Here is a 16854-nt window from a genome sequence, read left to right on the forward strand (position 1 = left end):
CAAAATGACCTTAACTTTTATTTTATTTTATTTTATTTTACTCTTTTATATACTGGAGAGGCAGAGAAATTTCCATCTGCTTGTTCACTCCCCAAAATGTCCACCAGACCAGGCCAAAGCCAGGAGCCAGGAACTCCACCTGGGTCTCCCATATGGTTTTCAGGGGTCCACATATTGGACCCTTTTCTGCTGCGTTCTTTTTTTTTTTTTTTTTTTTTGACAGGCAGAGTTAGTTTTTTTGTTTGTTTTTTTTTTGTTTGTTTTTGTTTGTTTTTTTTTTCCCCAGGAGAAAGAGAGAGAGACAGAGAGAAAGGTCTTCCTTCCGTTGGTTCACCCCCCAAATGGCTGCTACAGCTGGCACGCTGCGTCGATCCAAAGCCAGGAGCCAGGTGCTTCCTCCTGGTTTCCCATGCAGGTGCAGAGCCCAAGCACTTGGGCCATCCTCCACTGCACTCTCGGGGCACAGCAGAGAGCTGGCCTGGAAGAGGAGCAACAGGGACAGAATCCAGCGCCCTGACCGGGACTAGAACCCGGGGTGCCGCAAGGCGGAGGATTAGCCTAGTGAGCCGCGGCGCCGGCCTCTGCTGCCTTCTCAGACACATTTGCAGGAAGCTAGATTGGAAGCAGAGCACCCAGGACTCAAACCAGCGCTCATATAGGATATAGGCATGGCAGGCAGCAATTTAACCCACTGCTCAGGGGACACAGGAACTCCAAGAGCAGAGAAAGGTGTCTTAACCATTAGGCTGCATGCCTGCCCCAGTTGACAAGAATGTCAGTAAAAGCCTTGGATGACTGTTGATAAAACCAAAGGAGAGCAGAAGAAATACTTAGATAGTTCTTTCATCATTCAGATGACATTTCAGCTCTTAAGTAAATTGCCATTCTAATGAGCACAATACTGTAGCAGGAAGGGGGGAGGTGTGAGATAAAAATAAAAATAATTTTTAAATTTCTGGGTCCTTGGCCGGCGCCGCGGCTCACTAGACTAATCCTCCGCCTTGCGGCGCCGGCACACCGGGTTCTAGTCCCGGTCGGGGTGCCCGATTCTGAGCCGGTTGCCCCTCTTCCAGGCCAGCTCTCTGCTGTGGCCAGGGAGTGCAGTGGAGGATGGCCCAGGTGCTTGGGCCCTGCACCCCATGGGAGACCAGGAGAAGTACCTGGCTCCTGCCATCAGATCAACGCGGTGCACCGGCTGCAGCGTGCCGGCCGTGGCGGCCATTGGAGGGTGAACCAACAGCAAAGGAAGACCTTTCTCTCTGTCTCTCTCTCTCTCACTGTCCACTCTGCCTGTCAAAAAATTTAAAAAAAAAGAAAAAAAGAAAAAAAAATGTCTGTGTCCTTGCTTTTGGGAGTAGGGAGGGGAAAGCCTTAGGTAGACTTGTAGAACAAGTGTACCCTGTGGGTATTACGACTGGGCTACACTACACACACACACACACACACACACACACAGAGCAGGAAGTGTTGAAAGAGTCCCTCACTCGTTCTCCACCATGCTTCTGCCAGCCTATTCCCGAAAATTCACCCAGCAGGTGCTCAGAGCACACAGTTGAGCACTCACACTTGACTGCCTTGCTTCACTCCCGTGGGACAGAACCCATCCCAGAAAGCAAGCTCACTTTTGGCTAAACACCCACGATGCAGCAGATGTAAGATGACAGATTTTCACGAAATGAAACAGAACTCATTCCTTGACCAGAAAATTTCCCAGTGAGAGGATGTTTAATCAGACAAAAGGACATTGCGGACAGAGGCCATCAACCAAGGGGCTACGTGACGGGTGGTCAGTTTGCTGTTGATCTCTGCCTACCAGATTTCAAAGTCAGGGAATGAGCTAGAGACTTTCTAAGACTTCTTGTATATTTACATTTTATGCATTGCAGAGAGATGCAGCTTACAGGTAAGTAACGTGCTTAATAAGCATTCTTGTACACTTGTGTTGAGTTTGTGGGTACAAAAGTTTTTGACTCTCTTATTTGCTTATAACATGAAACTAAAAAGAAGACGACATCTTTCAGGATGATTGATTATTTTGTTTCTACTGGGGACTTTCATTCAGCTCCTGAAATGCAGACCAAGGAATGCTGAATATTATGCTGACATCTAAAGAGGGCCAGAAAGAAGTTTCACTGTTTCATGATAAACCATCTTCTATTGAACATGCCACCAACCTCTGTTCACCACTGCAGCACGTCTGTAACCATGACCTTCTCTCCTAAGAAAGATCCACTGGGCCAGGCATTTGGCCTAGCCATCAAGACCCCTGTATCCCATATCAGAATATGTGAGTTCAATTCCTTGCCCTGGGCTCTTGCTTCCAGCTTCCTGCTAATGCCATCTCCAACAGACAAAAGGTGACGGCTCAGAAGGTTCCATCCCTACCACCCACCAGGTGGTGGGAGCACAAAGACTTCACCTGAAATTCCCTCGCTAACTTGACCACCTGTCTTCATTCACATGAGACAGAGCTGACCCTAGGGACGTTTGCTTTCGGGGAGGCCTGGATTGAGGTCCCAACTCCTGGGTCTAGCCCAGGCCTTTGCAAAGCATTTCATGAGTGAACCAGCAGATGGGACCTCTTTCTGTCTATCTGTCAAATTTTAAGAAACAAGTCATATTTGCACACATGAAGATAAAACTGTGTGGGCCACAGAGTGGTTAAGAACATGGGCTCTAGCCGGCACCTCGCCAGGTTCTAGTCCCGGTTGGGGCACCTGATGATTCTGTCCTGGTTGCCCCTCTTCCAGTCCAGCTCTCTGCTGTGGCCCGGGAAGGCAGTGGAGGATAGGCCAACTGCTTGGCCACAGCTGCCATTTCGGGGGTGAACCAACGGAAAAGGTTCTCTCTCTCTCTCTCTCTCTCTCACTGCCTAACTCTGCCTGTCAAAAGAAAGAAAGAAAGAAAGAAAGAAAGAAAGAAAGAAAGAAAGAAAGAAAGAAAGAACGAACATGCATGGTGGGACATCAACTGAATGAAACTGTACTTCATTCTCAGGCTTAATACTGTCTCTCATCTCAGCTTCCTCATGCATGAAGCACTGCCAATCATCACAGTTTCCCACTTTGTAGGCTTGTTATATGGATGAAGCAAGAATGTTTTTCTTCCCTTAGGACAAGGCCCCAAAAGCTAGATGAATGTCAGTCCCTAGGGGACACAAATATACTCACCTATGGACTCTCTAAGTTAAGACCAATTATAATTGTTCTTATTGCTTTGGGATTAAGTATCTTGAAAAGGAGTGCGGGCTGCAGTAAGTTCCACAAGCAACTGGAATTCCATTGAATCACTAAAAACCCACGTTTTGTTTTCCTGCAGATTTAAATTTTTTTTAATTTTGCAGCAATTACTTTTGTGTACTATGTGACTTTTTTTAATTTAATTTTAATTTTTTTATTTTTTTAATTTTTAATTTAATTTAATTTTTTTAATTTTAATTTAATTTTTATTTATTTTAAAGTTGGAGTTACAGAGAGAGAGGAAAAGACAGAGAAAAAGAGAGATCTTCCATTCTCTGTTTCACTCCCCCAGATGGCCACAGTGGCCAGGGCTGGTCTAGGAGAAAGCCAGGAGCCAGGAGCTTCATCTGGTTCTCCCATGTGGGAGATCGGCTCCCAGACACTTGGACCATCTTCTGCTGCTTTTTTTCCAGGCCATTAGCAGGGAGCTGGATCAGAAGTGGAGCAGCTGGATCTTAAACTGTTGCCCATTTGGGATGCAGGCATCTCAGGTGGAGACTTAACCTGTTACACCACAATGCTGGCCCCATTGTTCATTTACTCTTTAAATTATTTACAGAAATCACAGAGACACGAAACATTCTCCAAATATTATCCAACTCTGGGATACAGTTCCACAGTGAGGGAGAAGTATATTTTTATCAAATTTGTATAATATATTCATAGAATTGCATTGGTTTAATTAAATTTTATCACAGAAAACTAGATATCTTGTTATTACAAAAATACTTTCAGAGCATAAATATCAATATAAAATTTTTACTGAGTTTCCAAGGCTGAGTAATATTATAGAGCATACTTCATAAATAGGAAATCATTAAACTTTTGTTATAAATCCACTAATAATTTCTAGGAAAAGGTGAAACTGCCTCAGACTGGACAGTGAAAGTGAGGAAAGCGATGTTAATTGTCTTATTACCCTTCGCTTGGAGAAAAATCTGAGACTAAGTCCCTGAGAAAATACATTGCCCCTATTATGGGGTGATTATTCAGTCTGTACCAACTCAGGTAGCTATAACCACCGCTTTCCGCAAGCAGAGTGGAGCCGAGAGGCTCAGCTCGGCAGTTGGAAGAGAAGGGAGAGGGCTTTCCCACTCTTACACGGGGCTGCTGCTAATTCCCTGTGTCCCTGAGCAACGGGCTAAGGCATCTTTGTCTTCATTTATGGATTCATAAAATCAGAAATAAAACACGCTCCTGAAATTACTTAAAGACCCCCAATAGAAAGGTGAAGAATTCCGCTGGCGTCTTTATGGAGCCGTACATCAAAGGAATAAAGACTGTAGAGAAAAAGGGCATTGCTTGAGAATAAATGGTTTCAAAGGCAATACCAAATTAAATGTAAATTAAAACTAAATGTAATCTCCTTCTGTCAGGTCCTCCTAAAAGCCATTTCCTTGGATGTTTCAAACTGAAGGATACATTTACTTTGAGGGTATATAATTAAAAGCTAGTTATTTATAAATTATTTATCTTTATAAATTAGTAGTTGAAAATGTTGCAAGTTAAACTGAATGGGTTAAGTCATGGAACACAAAGCTGTTGGAATAATGTGGCTAAGTCACGTTCAAGGTGTCTACACTTTTATCATTCTTTTCTGTTGTTAATAAAATAATGCCACAGACTGAGTAAGTCATCTGGAAGGAGGTTCATTGCGACTCATAGTCGTAGAGCTGCAAGGTTGAGGGTCCACAGATAGTAATGGTGTTCTTGCTGCTGAATGCCAAAGTGACATCAGATATTACAGAGCCAGTGACAGAAGTGCAGTTGTGTACCTATGTCTCTTTGGGACAGTCTCTTATAAGTGTACTAGCACTCAATCCTGGGGAACCCACCTTACAGCGTTAGCATATTATCACTGTCAAAATTTCCCTCCTGTTAGCACTTCATATCAGAGATTAAATTTCAACACAAGTGTGTGGAGGGACACACACAAACCACAGTCAAGCCATAGCAAAAGGCACGTAGAATCTATTCTGTTTGTGTGTTAAACTTGAGAAAACAAGTTTGTGAAGCTGTTCCCTAACGTGGGTGAAAGCTTTTAAGTTTCTATGTCTATAAAGTAGTCCACTGCTATAGAACAGGGTGTTAATATATGGTTTAGTTGACTTAACTTTCTAATTGTTGATGTATACTGTTTCCTATGAAAGGGATAATATAACTGAAAGTGATTTTTATTGAGTGTTCAGAAATTTCCCTGTTCTCTGGCTTCCATAGCCTTGGAAACTCATGACTGGTGCATAGGGAGATTACTGATGCCATAAACAGGAGTGTCAATTTGTAAAGTCAACAACAGGAGTCACTGTGCACTTACTCCTCATGTAGGATCTCTGTCCTTAATGTGCTGTACACTGAGGCTTAATGCTATAACGAGTACTCAAACAGTATATTTCACTTTGTGTTTCTATGGGGGTGCAAACGATTGAAATCTTTACTTAATGTACACTAAACTGATCTTCTGTTAAAAAAAAAAAAAAAAGAAATTATCAATTCCCAACTTGACTCTCACTGGGATTAAACATGACAATAAGTCTGATCTGATTTCATCATCATTTAAAAAAAAATCATTTATTATTTTTCACTTTATGTTTCTGTGTGGGAGCAAACTGTTGAAATCCTTACTTACGGTATACTAAGCTGATCTTCTGTATATTAAGATAATCGAAAATGAATCTTGATGTGAATGGAAGGGGAGAGGGAGTGGGAAAGGGGAGGGTTGTGGGTGGGAGGGACGGTATGGGGGGGGGGAAGCCATTGTAACCCATGAGTCGTACTTTGGAAATTTATATTCATTAAATAAAAGATAAAAAAAAAAAAGAAATTTCCCTGTTCTCGGCCATATTGTTGAATGTGGCTTTTAAGATTTTTTTTAATGTTTTAAAATTATGTTGGTTTTATAACATAGGTCTCAAATTTCTTAACACATCTCCTTTCAAGAATTAGGGTTTGTGTCCCAGATCCTTGAACATAAGATCCGAGACTACCTGAATGATAGAATATGATGGCTGGGATGCTGCCCCACTTTGGGTTCAGGTGCTGAGAATTATCATCATTTATTCCTTCTTTCTTTGGAAAGTCCAAGTAACTCAGAGACCCAAGAAGAAAGAAATCAAAACCCTCAGCCCCCAGCTACAGTGGAGTTCACAGCCAACAACCACTCTGAACCCACTGGCCATCTTAGCATGCCGTCTTAGAAGAGAGTCTCACAGTTCACACAGCTGGTACTCTGTAGAGCTGATGAGGCCTCGCTCAGACTGCAGAGTCCCCAAGCAAAATAAATTACTATTCTTGCTTTAAACCATTAAGTTGTGAGGTGATTCGTTATGCAGTTGTGAATAAGTAGAACAGAATTTTGCATCTGGAGGCAGGGTGCTGCCATAATAAATGACTACAGTATGGGACATTAGTTTTTGGATAGTGTTAGGTAGAGCTACAAGGGTTTTGAGAAGAGATTTAGTAGACTCCTAAAAAGCCTCAGTATGTGCAACAACAAAAATATAAAGATCCTCCAGGATAGTGTTAGTGATAGTCTAAGACCTTGGGGCAGCTCTCTGTGGCAACTTCAAGAAAGTGAGAGGGGCCAGCACTCTGGCGCAGTGGGTTAAAGCCCCAGCCTGCAGCGCCAGTATCCCATATGGGCACTGGTTCAAGACCAGCTGCTCCACTTCCAATCCAGCTCTCTGCTATGGCCTGGAAAAGCTGTAGAAGATGGCCCAAGTCCTTGGGCCCCTGCACCCATGTGGGAGACCTGGAAGAAGCTCCTGGCTTTGGATCTGCTCAGCTCTGGCTGTTGCAGTCATTTGGGGAGTGAACCAGCGGTTGGAAGACCTCTCTCTCTGTCTCTCTGCCTCTCCTCTCTCTGTGTAACTCTGACTTTCAAATAAATAAAATAAATAAATCTTAAAAAAAAGAATCTTAAGCATGTCAGATCTACAGGTCTTACTCAGGGAAGAGAAGAGCTCATTGCAGAGATATTTGTCATTTGACCTTTGTCTAATGGTGTAAATTGAAATAAAATTTGTAGAGATCCCATTATGTTACTAAAAATATTTTTACTAGTGGAAGCACCCCTACTTTAGACTAAAATGGGACACACATAATTTTAGTATATGAGGCCTTTTGATCCTCAGCATTTTATGGGCAGAAACAGGCTGAGGAGGTCACAAGGTTGCAAATGCAACTTAAAAAGAATGATGATCCAGAGGAGTGACTCTAAAAGCCCAAAAATTAGAACCATGAGTGGTGGAAAAACACACCCTGGGACTATAGCTAATCCTCATCAGGGAAAAGGCAGAGCCTAAATGCATTTCAGCACCATTACAGAACAGTGGCTGCGTACCTTTTCCTCTGAACAGGAGGTTCTGTAGAAGGCACCCTTTGCCTCTCCTATAATTGTTTGTCAACTATGCTGGGGCAGATGAGTTGTGTTTTGGGTTCATAAGTCTTCCGATCAAGAGGAGCTATAACTCAGAACTGAATTTAAAAAACTGCATTTGAGGAGCTTCATCCAAGCAAGGACGTGAGTTTTGAAATAAATTCTGAACCTCAAGACTCAGTCAGATGTGGTGGGAGAATGAAATTCTTGGAGCCACATATTTTGTGTGTAGAGGAATGCAGAAGATGTATGTTTGCCATGTACCAAAATGGTTTGTTTTACCTGTAATAATGTTTGTAATAATAAAATTTAGCTTCTCAAAAAATTATGACTAGATGGGAAACTAGAGATTTAAGTAATCCCAAATAGTACCTTTACTGAGAGGTGAGGTCTAGGCCCTTTCTCCTTGGCGAGGGGTCCTAGGACGATGTGACCCATAGAATATGGTGGAAGTGACCATGTTTCGGTTTCTGGTCCAGTTTCTTGAGAAACTAGCAGCTTTCATTTCCTCTCTGGGAAGCTTGTTTGTGAAACTGGGAAAAAGCCAGAGTAGCTTCTGAAGAACACAATATGAAGAACTGAGGCTTCAGCCTCTGTTCCGTGCTTCCTGAGTTCCCAGGCAGCAGCCAGCTGCACCTGTCTGTCATGTGAGTGTGCCATCTTGGAAGTGGACTCTCCAGCCCCACACCACCATCCCATTTTATACCACATGGAAGAGGGGAGTCTTCCACTCTGAGCCTTGCTCCAACTGCAGATTCAAGAGCAATATACTCACAAATGTGAATGTAGCTTTTTTAAATCTTTTTAATATTCTGTCTTCATGTGTTTTATTATTTTATTTAAGCATTTCATATATACAGACTTAGGAGCATAGTAACTACATTTTGGGGTGTTCACTTGCATGACAGTAGATAATCAGAATTTTTTTTTTTTTAATGAAACAATGATTCATTCTGAGGTTTGACATTTTCCTTTTCCTCGATTCTTTTCTGTGGCCATGTTTTCCAGTTTATCATACGTGCATAATAATCCTCCCATTTATTACATTGTCTCCTAATAGTTCCCCAATGAAAATCATAGAATTGAGAACTTTAAACAAAATAGAGGGAAATGTAGTTACTATTTAAATCATGAAGCACTGATACAGAGCCCTGATACAGATAATCACTCAATGCTTAATCTTTAAAGAGAGAATAGGCATACTATGTGTATTTATTGAATACATATCAATCATATGATACCTGTTCTTTACAACTTATAGCAAGATAGAATGCTACAATAATGACATCAGTGATTCAGTCAATTAGAATTGACTGGAATTGAGTCTGGAATTATCGATGTGGATTCCACGATCAATATTCACATCCAGTTGTGATATTATTTGCATGAGTTGCATTTGCTTTCTAAGGAGTTTGGCTTTTTTATTACCAAAAGTCAGCTTCTCTAGGTAAATATTTTTTAGAATCTTATACAAGGATGGTTCTCAAACTCTTCTGAGCAAAATTGTTATTGCTGCCAATGGATCTAATTTGGCCCTCGTGGTGTTGTCAGTAGGGAATCAAACCTGTGGATTTTTCCAACTGTGCCATGTGAGTAACACAAAATCAATTCATGCAAATTAGCCTCAGCGTTTCATGTATGTACAACTTGATTCAAGTGTTGTTATTATTTGCAAGTTTTTTTTTTTTCTGTAACTTTTGTTTGAAGGGCAGAGAGGGAGAGAGAGAGATCTCCTATGTACTGATTCACTCCTCTAAATGCCTACAACAGCTGTCACTTGGTAGAGAACAAAGCTGGGAGTTGGGAACTGAATCCCAGTTTTCCTTGTGGATAGCAGGAGCACAATTACTTGTACTGCTGCATCTAAGGGTCTGCATTAGCACGAAGCCAGAGTGAGGAACTAGAGCCAGTAATCAAACCCAGGCACTCAGATGTGGGATGCAATGTCTTAACCTGTAGGCCAAACACCTGCCCATCAAATATTTTCTCCACTACAAAGAACAATGATAGGGTAACTCATTAACATCAACAATAATAGTAAGAACAACCTCCACAACAAAAGTCATTGACTTAAAGTTTACAAACACTGTGCTAGGGACGCAGGCAAGAATCCAAGCAGTTTTTCTTTATTAACTAACTCAACTCTTATAACAAACTATGAGTTGTCTTTTCTTAAAGATTTATTTGTTTATTTAAAAGAAAGTGACACAAAGGGAGGAAAAGGTAGAGAGAAACATCATCTGTTCCCACACCAAATGCCCGCGTCATCCAGAGTTGGCCAGGCTAAAGGCAGGAGTCAAAAACGCCATTCAGATATTCCACGTGGGTGGCAGAAACCAACGTGTTTGGGCCATCCATCTGCTGACTCAAAGATGTGTTATTTGGATCAGCCACATTTGAACCCAAGCAGCGGCTTACCTCACTGCTCACAATACCTCTCCATGTTATGACCCACGTTTTACGATACTTAAACTGAGGCACAGAGTTTAAGTATCCTGATTGTGTGTGTGAACCCTGTAGATGATTGAGCCACAATTTAAACCACTCTAAAAGTTAAGAGTATCCCATTTAGGCCGGTGCCGTGGCTCACTAGGTTAATCCTCCGCCTGTGGCGCTGGCACCCCGGGTTCTAGTCTCAGTGGGGTGCCGGTTCTGTCCTGGTTGCTCCTCTTCCAGTCCAGCTCTCTGCTGTGGCCCGAGAGTGCAGTGGAGGATGGCCCAAGTCCTTGGGCCCTGCATCCACATGGGAGACCAGGAGAAGCACCTGGCTCCTGGCTTTGGATCAGCGTAACGTGCTGGCCGTAGTGGCCACTTGGGGAGTGAACAAATGAAAAAGGAAGACCTTTCTCTCTGTCTCTCTCTCTCTCACTATCTAACTCTGCCTGTCAAAAACAAACAAACAAACAAACAAAAAACAACAACAACAAAAATATCCCATTTAAGAAAACAAGATACTTAGAGAGGCACAAATCTACTACTCAACTGATATTGTCAGCTTAAGTTAATAATAGAAAAATTGTGCTTCAAACTCCTCTTACGTGAAAAACAGGAGATATTTAAGTCATACTTTGTGGCTGCATTGCTTTATAAATATCTTCATTAGCATTTATGATATTTCATTACAAGCCCTGTGTGCCTGTGTTTCTGTCTTATCGATATGTCACCTATGGCAAGAATAAGACATTCAAAGTTAGTTTCATGAGTGTGTAGTATGGTAACTGAAATGCTGATAGTTCTGAAATCTATTCAAAGATTCAGAAAATAAGAGGTTAAGCTAATATTCCACAGGCTAAATTAAACATTGCAGTTGGGTCAATTTAAAGCTAGATGTTTGTGAACAACTGTGCGTGTGTGTGTGTGTGTGTGTGTGTGGCAGAGTAGAGTTCTTCTTGCTACCTTATGGAGGGATGGCACACACCTAAGTCCATTTTTAAAGGTTGATTTCTGAGATTAGGGCATTTGTAATAAAACTAAAGACTGATAAAGAGAAGGAACTTTACTTTCAGCCAAAAAAAAAAAAGAAAGAAATTACTAAAAGAGATATCTTAAGATCATCCACGTTGCCTGATACATATTGTCTTTCCCTGTCACAATCCACACCAGTCCACATCTCAAAAATGGGGCCAGACAACTGGGTCCCAGTTGGTAGAGACATCCATGAGGAATGAGAGGAGATCCAGGGGAGAGAGAAAACAAAGCTGAACAGAGAAAAGAATGGAGCCCTTAAGAAGTTCGGATCTCTGTGGGTCTGCAGTGCTGTCGCAGGGCAGGCAGCAAGTGCTGAACAGATGCAGGGGTGATAAGAAGGGGTCAGGAGGCCCTCGCCTAGACTGTGGACACTGCCTAGACAGGAAGATGCCACCAGACCCTGGGCTGTAGGACTCGTTGCACATGTTCTAGAATCTTCTGCATTCATGCTTTGCTAAATGCTGTCTAATAAACAGCACCATTCACCTCCTCTACAAAGTCCACAAGGGTTGCAGGTGCAGTCAGACAGCGGGCAGCCCGGTGTCTCGATTTCATAGCACAGCTGCAATTTCTTTGCTTGCACTGGTAAAAGTTTTCGCTCTTCATGCTGTTCCTATCTTCTCAAAATATAACCACACGAAGTTGCTTTCAAAAATCAGTGAAAAGAGAAGCATAAACCTTTTACCTTGTCTTGTCTGCTTCACTGATCTTTTCTTGGTACCTAGATTTCTTGATCTTGTCCCAGGCCCACTCCCCAGGGATTTGCTACAGCTTCCTGGGAAGCTTCCCTCAAGAGTTCAAAAGCAAGGGCAGAAAACCTCATGCAGGACCCTACTGGAGGGTGAGTTCTGATAACACACACAGCCTATGAGATCTCACCCACCAGTCAGTACCACTGGAGGCTCAGTACCGCCAGAGCTTGAGCCCTCGTTCCCCAAAACTCCAGCGTGAGGTGGGAGACTTCACACACCGCACTGCTGAAGGAATAAAAGAAACGTTTTCTCCCTGGTCTGGTCTGATTTTGGATTTCTCTGTTAAAACCGGAGTGCGGTGTCCTGGCAGGCAGCTAACCCTTTTTCCTTTTTCAAGAAGTACAAATGGATACAGGAAAAAGGGGAATCTGAAAATAGAAACCAGTCATCTCATCAGAAAGAAATCCCACCAGCCTGACAGAGTTCATGTGTGTAGAGTTGGCTTACAATGCTTAAAAAAGTTTTTTTTTTTTTAATTCTGTGTTTGGTTCATTTTTTTTTCTGAAGATCAATTCCTAAAGCATTAAAAAGAGATGCTATTTTGTGTGTCTGAACTTTCAAAAATCAGCCCCATATTGCCTGAGAGAGAAAGCAAATGGAAGGTTATCCTGCAAAAAGGTGTCTAATTTTATACCCCAGCAGCAGCAACAGCAATTACAAAAGTAACCACCACTCCATGAAGAAACCATGATAAACCAAGTCGTTTTCCAATGATTCCAAACACAGGCTGAGTTCGCTGAGTCTCCCTTAACTGCCAAAGTGCCTTTCAGCACTGAGGATCAATCTGAAATGTGTTTTCCTTATTAAAATGGTAAGTTCATTAAGTATTTATGGCAAGTTTCCCCTCTGTGTCTTTTCTGAATTATATTCATATTTTATGGGAGTTTTGAATTGTTTTACTCTGTGTGTGTGTGTGTGTGTGTTTAGTAAACAGATGATAGTGAAAACATCATCGGTCAATCTTGTAATAATGAAAGGTAGTGGAGCCTGCACTGTGATGAAGTGGGTGAAGTCTCCGTCTGCAGTGCTGGAATCTCGTATGGGTGCTGCTTCGTGTGCCGGCTGCTCCACTTACGATCCGGTTCCCTGCTAATGGCCTGGGAAAGCAGTAGAAGATGGCTCACGTGCTTGGGCTCCTGCACTCCTGCGGGAGACCTGAGAAAAGGCTCCTGGCTCCTGGCTTTGGATTGGCTGAGCTGCGGCTCTAGTGGCCATTTGGGGAGTGAACCAGTGGTTGGAAGACCTCTCTGTATGTGTCTCCGTCTCTTTGTAACTCTGCCTCTCAAATAAATAAATAAATCTTTAAAAAAATAGTGAAAGGTAATGTTTGGAGACTACTTGTTATATAGTCCAAAATACATCTATCAATCAACCAATTCATCTTTCACAGCAAAACAGCCAGAGGGGGTGACATTAGGACATCCTCATTTTCTCATTGCAAAAGTTAAGGCACAGAGGGTTTACATAACTCCCTCCAGATCACAGAACTGGTAAGGGACAGGGCAAGGATTCGCACTCAGGGTCCCAGGCTGTGGGGAGTTTGTTCTTAAGGGGCATACCTGCTTTTTCTGAATCAAGTCCTCCCTTACATAAAGGAAGATCATTCCTCTAGCTCATGGCCTAAGTGTCTGGCTTCTCTTCAGACTGTATTCCATCGGGAAGCCAAAACAACCCTTTCAGAAGGAAGACTTGTGCTTCAGAATGATGGCCGCACTATCCACAGGCTGTGTGTGGTACTTTTGCATGCACACTTGTCTTGAGAGTCATCATGGTGCTGCCGACCTCCACAGTGTGTTCTCCAGATAAAGTCTGTCTATGGTGGGAAAAGTCAGATCATCAGCTAACACAGCAGAGCAGTGCAGCGATCAGCTAAACACAAAGGGGTGGGAAGACTATTCTCAATCTAATGCCAAAGTTGCACAGATTGAATAGGTCAAAACTTACTGACCTGTGCATTTCACTGAAAGTTCTACCTCCGTCAATAAAACACTGTGCAAGAAACTATTTAAAAGAAGTCAATGTTCTCATAGCACTTACTTGTTTAAAAAGCTTAAATAATCTACGGCTGTTCTCACGCAATCCAGCCCCACCTCCTGTCCAGCCTCACCACCTCCAGGGCTTTCCCTACTTTCTGAAGCCCAGCCACACCCACTCAAGGACTCATGGTCACCTCCATATGTGCCAAACCCTACTCTCTCCTACCGTTGGCCTCTGGCTAGATATCTCATGTGGTGGCAAAGATCCAGGTTTGGGGGCCATCTACTGTCTTTCCAGGCATATTAGCAGGAAGTTGTTTTAGAAGCAGAGCAGCCAGGAGGCAAACTGATGCTCATATAAGATTTTGGTGTTGCAGACAACAGCTTAACTAATTGTACTACAATTTTAGTCCCTCAAGTTCAATTCCTAATCCAATTTATTTTGCAGATCAATACATTTTATTCCATCAGCTATTTTTAGAGGTATGAAAATAAAATTTTATTTTACTCTTGGGAGAAGGGATATAGTGATGAAAGGATTTTTTTTTAAAAAGTGGGTCAGGAGTGAGTGTTTCGTCAAGGTGGTAGAACCCAAAACCAAGAAATCAGAAGCTTTGAGGTTTAGAATTTATTCTTCATAGTCAAATGAAAGAAGTTTATGTGATATTGTTATTTCCTCTCTTCCAAAAGATCACACAATTTCTTTAGGATTGTGAGATAAAAATGTGATGAATTTTCTATTCTATGTATATCTAGAATCAGAGGTTCAGTTTGTCAGTGACTCATCATCATGGAGGGAGGAAAGAAAGAAGGAATGGAAGGAGGAAGGGGGAAGAAGACAGGAAGGTGAGAGGGGGAGGCGTGAAGAAGAGAGAGGATAAACAAGAATGAAAGTAAAAATCAAAAAATGAAGAAGATAGGGAAAAAAGGACAGTCTCTCCCCTGCCAATTAAGGAAACAAAAGAATGATATATGATATATAACTACTCCCTCCAGCACCACCCTGGTCCCCAGCTGCTTAGAACATTGACTCTCCACATCATTGCATAAAATAAGACTGACTGCCTACCCTTACTGCAAGTCCTGTTCTCTATTTTATTCTATTCTATGCAATTAAAATATAATTCATGATATTTTAATCTATTATCTTCTCACTTCAACATTAAAACTCTTGGTAACCCCTAAATTAACTTAACAATATGACAAGCCTTTTCAAACAACCCGCAAGATGCTAAAATCAGTGTTCCTGAAGTAGAACTAACTCAAACAGAACAAAACAAAAATCTGGTCAAATTGGTTTGCAGCCACAGTGGAAATCAAGCAACCTGATTTTAATTGGCTGCATTTCCATTCTTTAGTGACTTGTTTTGTTGAAATGCCTTTTCCTCCCCAGAGATATGAACTACAATGGTTGTAGAAGCTTAGCATAAATCTCATAAATAAATACAGAAGAAACCTTTCTGAAAGTTTCCCTGAAGTTTGATGCTAATCAGAGAAGCACATGGTCGCAAACATCTGTTCAGTGACGAGAAGTCCTTTTCCAGTTGAGAGCTGTTCAGAAACTTTAACCTAAATTATGCACCAGCTTAAAAGCTCTGCACTGAGTCAAACACCATACAAATCAATTGTCAGATGAAAACCACATATCCATCTGTTCCATCCTGTGACTCGGAGTTAGAGCCACACAACCACCACCAGTCAACACTGTGCCAGCAAGGCACAAGGACATTGGAGTGACTTGATCAGTTAGTAAAAGGGATAGACACATTTATGTAAGATGTTTCCTATGGATGGCTGGAGGAATTGACTGAATGTTTCATTTTAAAGCCAATTGTTATGGCAACCACTGTAAACAACAGCTTTGACTACTGCAACAGAACAAGGCTGAATCCATCTGTTTGGTGCTATCTCTGAACAAGGACAGGTGAAGACTCTCATGTTAACTGATTTCTAGAGCTCAACAGAGTGTGTTGCACTCAATAACTCACCGCTGAGTAAATTACCGCATGCATGGTTAAAGGTTTTTTTTTGAATATCTGGCTAGATGTCAATGGAGATGAATCCAAAATTCCTTTAACTCTAATATCCAGGAGTAATTCTGAGAAAAGATTCTTTCAGCACTATCTCTTTTCTGGCCTCACAGCAAGTCCTGTCAAGGTGCATGGGTCTCCTGACCAATAATGACTTCTCTTCTCTGGTTTAAAATGCTCCAATCAGATTATCAACTTCATGGGATCCAACCTTGTCCATTGCATTCTGTTCTGCTTGGAAACTTTTTTTAGCTTTTTTTTTTTAAAGATTTATTTATTTATTTGAAAGTCAGAGTTACACAGAGAGAGGAGAGGCAGAGAGAGAGAGAAAGAGAGAGAGAGAGGTCTTTCATCCGATGGTTCACTCCCCAGATGGCTGCAATAGCCGGAGTTGCGCTGATCTGAAGCCAGGAGCCAGGAGCTTCTTCTGGGTCTCCAATGCGGGTGCAGGGGTCCAAGGACTTGGGCCATCTTCTACTGCTTTCCCAGGCCATAGCAGAGAGCTGGATTAGAAGTGGAGCAGCCGGGTCTTGAACCGGTGCCCATATGGGTTGCTGGCGCTTCAGGCCAGGACATTAACCTGCTGTGCCACAGCACTGGCCCCCTGCCTGGAATCTTGTATACCGGAACTAGCTAATCTCTGAACTCACAGAGGTCCTGTCCATCAGCTTTGAACATTGGCCACCTAACGTCTTCTTCCTACAGAGGTGGATGGGTATCTCCTTATGTCCTTTCTTTTTTTTTTTTTTTTTTTTTTTTTTTTTTGACAGGCAGAGTGGACAGTGAGAGAGACAGAGACAGAGAGAAAGGTCTTCCTTTGCCGTTGGTTCACTCTCCAATGGCCGCCGCAGCCAGCGCACTGCAGCCGGCACACCGCGCCAATCCGATGGCAGGAGCCAGGTACTTATCCTGGTCTCCCATGGGGTGCAGGGTCCAAGCACTTGGGCCATCCTCCACTGCACTTCCTGGCCATAGCAGAGAGCTGGCCTGGAAGAGGGGCAACCGGGACAGAAT

At 42.4% G+C, this 16854-nt stretch overlaps 1 long non-coding RNA gene across 2 annotated transcripts in view; it reads right to left on the bottom strand.

The window, feature by feature from the left end:
• Positions 1-12376: 12376 nt before the first annotated feature.
• LOC149122752 (uncharacterized) overlaps positions 12377-16854 on the bottom strand; it is a 53111-nt gene continuing 48633 nt past the window's right edge. For both annotated transcript variants that reach the window (XR_016219386.1, XR_016219388.1), the window contains one exon: positions 12377-13647. This is a non-coding gene — a long non-coding RNA (uncharacterized LOC149122752). The remainder of the gene's footprint in view (positions 13648-16854) is intronic.

The sequence above is a fragment of the Oryctolagus cuniculus genome, chromosome 13, assembly GCF_051225735.1.
Source record: "Oryctolagus cuniculus isolate XC-2025 breed Fujian yellow rabbit chromosome 13, ASM5122573v1, whole genome shotgun sequence".
NCBI classification, from domain to species: Eukaryota; Metazoa; Chordata; class Mammalia; order Lagomorpha; family Leporidae; genus Oryctolagus; species Oryctolagus cuniculus.